The sequence below is a fragment of the Helicoverpa armigera genome, chromosome 2, assembly GCF_030705265.1.
Source record: "Helicoverpa armigera isolate CAAS_96S chromosome 2, ASM3070526v1, whole genome shotgun sequence".
Taxonomy (NCBI): Eukaryota; Metazoa; Arthropoda; class Insecta; order Lepidoptera; family Noctuidae; genus Helicoverpa; species Helicoverpa armigera.
In genome coordinates, this window is record NC_087121.1 from 6,710,538 (window position 1) to 6,715,966 (window position 5,429).

The window sequence follows — 5,429 nt, forward strand, 5'->3', positions numbered from 1 at the left end:
GAGATATTCGAGTGTCTCACTTGGAGGGGTCATCATCATCATCCCTTAGATTTAAATTATACACAAAAAGATCCAGATTTTTTAGGGGGTATACCGGAAATGATTTTACCGGGGAGTCCCACATGCCCCTCTCCCGTCCCCCGACGGGAAGGGGATGCGTAATAGCATTTTTAGCTCAGCGACAACAAAAAAAAGGTAATCCGATAAGATCGGAAACAAATCAGGCGGAAGACCGACATTTAAATGCTCTCCGATGCACCGATGTGCCTATCAATAACCAGGCTTCGAGCTGAAACGAAAGCTATTTCGGCCTGGGAATCACACCCGAGATCAGCAGCCGCGCTTGCGACAGCTAGACCAACGAGGCAGGTGGGTACTTAATTGATGTACGCATAGCAACATAAATATTTTACTTCCCATTTGGGCAGAAAATGTATTGTTATCACCTCACCTCATAATTCTAAAGGTGGTAGGTATTGTGGATATTCTAAAGGGTGTGTGTGGAGGACAGGCAGTCGCTCCATGTAAAACTGCATCCTGCTGGGTCTGAAAGCTAATTCCAACAATATTTGGGAAAGACTTGACAGATGTTATGTCCTTTGAAAACGCTAGCGGTACAGTGCATGCAACGTACAAACAGTCATAATATTATTATAGTTGTAAAACCTTGTTTATGTAAATCAAATCGTATAAAATAGAAATCATAGCATTGTAATACCTACTTACCCATAAAAAAACATTAACTTTTGTAGTTCAGTTACTGTGTGCTATAGGTACTTATAGCTAAAAGTGTAATTTAAATTTTTAGTGTGGCTACAGTTAATTGAAGGCATTTATCGAGGCAGCTCGACTTTGTCGCAAATGTTTTTATTTATCCCTTGGTGAAGATGATTGTTCAAAGTTTTAACGGTAGGTAGGTATGACGAATAATTAATCTCAAGCACAATAAGTAGGTATATAGATACTTAGTATCACCCTTTATTACTTAACTAAGCTTACATTCTTTTCCTACCTATAAAGAATATTTCGAAAATATATTCCTATTTATATTAGGACGCATCTACACGGTGCAAGTAGCTTGCGCATGTTGAGGCACATGTGCAGGCTACATGCATTTTAAAAACGTGCGGGTCCAGCGACTTGCGCATGTAGGACCAAAGCAAAATACCCACCCGCGTGCTCTTGTCACTAGTGACTTGCGCATGTTAACTATCTTGCTTCAACTACATGCACCATGTAGAAGCATCTTTATGCATTGACATCGATGATGTAGTCGCCGATCATCATTTAAGCTTCGTGAATTTTATTTGTACTAGGTATATCAGTATTTAAGAGCGATACGGTACCTATATATATTTATGTTAATTCACCAATTTGAAGATCAAGTATGTAAGTACCTAGATCTTTAAAAAAATATTGTTATTAAAACTACGATGTCCATTTTAAACTATTAAAGATAGGTTTCACCTATTCGTTTTCTATAGGTTCAAGTTTATTAATGGAAATTAAAACGTGACTCAACTGAAGATGATATTTGATTTTATATTTTCTGTATGTGTTAAATGTCTGCTAGACATCTAAAAACTTACTTTTTATCCAGATTCGTACAGAGGTAATGGGATGCGGATGAAACCGCTGGCAGAGGCTAGTCTATGCTATCTATACTAATATTATAAAGAGGAAAACTTTGTTTGTTTGTTTGTTTGTTTGGTTGTAATGGATAAACTCAAAAACTACTGGACCGATTTTAAATATTCTTTCACCATTAGAAAGCTATATTATCTGCGAGTAACATAGGCTATATTTTATCCCGGTGCGGGCAGTAACTCCCACAGGACGCGGGTGAAACCGCGGGAAAACGGCTAGTATATAATAAAGAGGAAACAGTTTTTTTTGCTTGTTTGTACCCCAAAGATTACGAAACTACTGAACTGATTTGAACAATTATTTCACATTTGGTCAGTTATCCCAGTGCAATATAGGCTGTATTGCATCCAGGATCGGGCAGTAGTTCTCACGGAAGGCCAGTGAAACCGCAGGAAAACAAATAGTTATAAATAAATTACTAGCTAGGTCCATTGACAAAGTGTGTCCAGGCAGCAAGTTCCAAGATTGTTGTATTTACGAATGCCTACACCAGTATACATTTTTTTATGAAAATCTACACCTGTTCGTTATTATGAACACTTCCTTCGCAGTGTTTGTTAACTGAGAGGCAGCATTGAGCACTGTGTTGGTCGCTTTACATGTTGGATAGAACGTAGTTGGCAAACGAGCTGCGTAGCTGCACACTAAATTATGAAAAATAGCACAAACCATTGAAGTATCCCTCAAACGGCCGCTTATCATTGTTATTATCTTTGTGCCGTGTGGAATCCCCGTGTCAATAATTGTTTGCAATTTACACGTTTTCGAACGAGTTCATATAGAAATATAGTGTATTTAGTGATTTGTACGAGTGACAAGTTAAGTAGTTAATTAAATGAAGTGAAATAATTATGGATACAACTGCAAGTACATAGAGGTGCTAACATAAATAAGGTAAATAAGGTAAAGGGTATGTAAGATTTTTTTCCTTAAACAGTATACGCATAAGAAACAATTTTATCAAAAACAAAAAATCCTAATCTTATTGATAACTTGGTGCGTTAAAAATGTTACGAAAGTCAAGAACACTATGATTCATACAGGCAAATAGGTAACGATTTAATCTAAGTAAGCACTTACATAATTAATTAGACTACTATATTATCCTCTTCATATTTACTTAAAAGGTTAGTCATGATTTTACATATTTGAGCTAAATCAATCTCTAAGAATCACGACTTCAAGTACTTCAGGAAGGTACTCACCTACCTACTAGGAAAACTATTAAGTGCGATGTTATATTTAGACAGGAGTACCTATTTACCTACTTGTTTTTCCACAACGAGGTATCTACCTAAAGATGTAGGTAGGTACTCCTAGATAAATAGGTACTTAACTATTTTCCAGGTAGAAAGCATTTCATGCCTCTAGGAGGCCCAAACTTTAGGTAATGAGTTACTTTTGTTTCAATACGGTAATTAAAACTGCTATCAAGTAGACCAGCATTGTGTAGGAGTACACATGTACAAAACCTTTGCTCAAAACCCGAACCCGAGACCCGAAAGCAATCGAAAAGTTTATAATTCAATTAATAAATCTATTGTATATCCATAAACAAATATGGGGAAAAAAGAACTTTGCTAACACGGTGAAGTCGATACCTATAGAAAAAAAAAATACCATTTCGGGATGGTCCCTAAAGGGCTAATTCCAACAATGAGGGTTTTCTAAAATGGCAATCCACGAGGTGGCAGCACCGAGTCGTCAGGTCCAATAACTGTCAAAGTGCTTATCTTTACTATGAATAGTGAACGATTTTAGTGTTTTTAGGGTTCCGTAGCCAAAATGGCAAAAACGGAACCCTTATAGTTTCGTCATGTCCGTCTGTCCGTCTGTCCGTCTGTCACAGCCGATTTACTCGGAAACTATAAGTACTACAGTGATGAAATTTGATAGGAATATGTGTTGTATGAACCGCTACAAAAATATGACACTAAATAGTAAAAAAAAGAATTGGGGGTGGGGCCCCCCATACATGTAACTGAGGGATGAAATTTTTTTTTTCGATGTACATACCCGTGTGGGGTATCAATGGAAAGGTCTTTTAAAATGATATAAAGTTTTCTAAAAAACATTTTTCTTAAAGTGAACGGTTTTTGAGATATCAGCTCTCAAAGTCGTAAAAAGTATGTCCCCCCCCCTCTATTTTTATAACTACGGGGTATAAAATTCTAAAAAAAATAGAGGTGATGCATGCTAATTAACTCTTTCAACGATTTTTGGTTTGATCAAAGTATCTCTTATAGTTTTTGAGATAGGTTGATTTAACTGTAATTTACGGAACCCTTCGTGCACGAGTCCGACTCGCACTTGGCCGGTTTTTTTTATTTTATAATTAAAGCACTGCATTATTGTTTTACTATTGCGGTTGAGTAAATAAAAAAAACTAAATCATATTGTGTTAACAAATTTTTCAACAAGCTTTTCCTTAGTACCAGTGACTTTTGCACCTTCTCTCTTAGCTCAATTTTTAGTTCGGAAACCTTATTCTGACCGTAGTCCATAATAAAATCAATAACACTTCCAATATAACAGAATTTCAATAAACAATAAGTTCGGCACCTACAATTCCATACTATTTGACAGCTGTTTGGACCTGACGCATACGTGGCGCCACCCGGTGGCAGAAAAAATTTCAAAAACCCTCATTGGCAGTCGGATTGCTGAACCAGCATGTTCATGAACCAAACAAAATAGGAGACACGTGATTTACTTACTTAGATTGCGAAGTAGGTAACATTATTCCTATGCATTTCTCTGTCCAAGTGTCGAATAAACTGGGAGAGGGTACCTAAGTAATTGTGAATGGCTGGTGAGTGTTGCTGATTGTGCGGGTAAGGATGATATTGAAGTTACCTCAGGCTTATACTATCACCTAATTATGTCGATGACGCTTAGGCGTATGTAGGTATGTAAGTAGGCAAACTACCTACCATAGTACCATAGCTCATAAGCTATATCCAAAATGAACAACATGCTTTCGCTTGTCTATAAAAATATCTTGCTGGAGTTGTTTACTTCGGATCCTGTATCGTTGGATATATTCCGCAATTTTATGCCCTTCAGGAAACGCGTCATTTCTTAACTTTGATACACGGAACGTGCTAGGTGTTTAATGATGTCCCGTAATGTAGTCATGATTTTCAAGGTCATATGTCAGTATAGTTCATAGCTGATCTTTATTAGTTAGGTTTTCATTGGCGGATCTACAAGAAATCTAAGAATTAGGCATGATTTTTTGCATTGAATTTTCTTTACTTAATCGATAGTCGAAGATGTCTTATCGATTCGATTATAATATTATAATCCTACTTTATTTATTTTTCCTCAGAGGCACCGGTAGATAGGTATCGTAAAAGGTCACCATTTAATTTTCTAATGTATTGTAAACCATTTACGTTTTGTCAATAAGGTTATAAACATAATGGTACCTTTTTTTTTTTTAAAATCATCAAATGACCACCGCTGCTAACCCTCCCGCTGTGGGTTAGCAGCGGTGAGGGAGTGTCAGACTCTTACTGACTAAAAACCGTCGTGTTCCGTCATAGGCCTTTTATGTACCAGGGCCGCGGTATCGCTTTCGAACAACCCGCAGCTCTTTGTACCTCAAGCCCACCTTTTGCCTAAACGAACTTTTAAGGGAATGAATACCTAACTTTAAAGTTCATGAAACTTTACGTACCTCTCTATTGGGTTGTTACGGGAATTAACATTTTAGATTCTAAATAAAACAACTAAGGATAAATGTACATATGCTGGTAGTATTGATTAGGACGCCATTA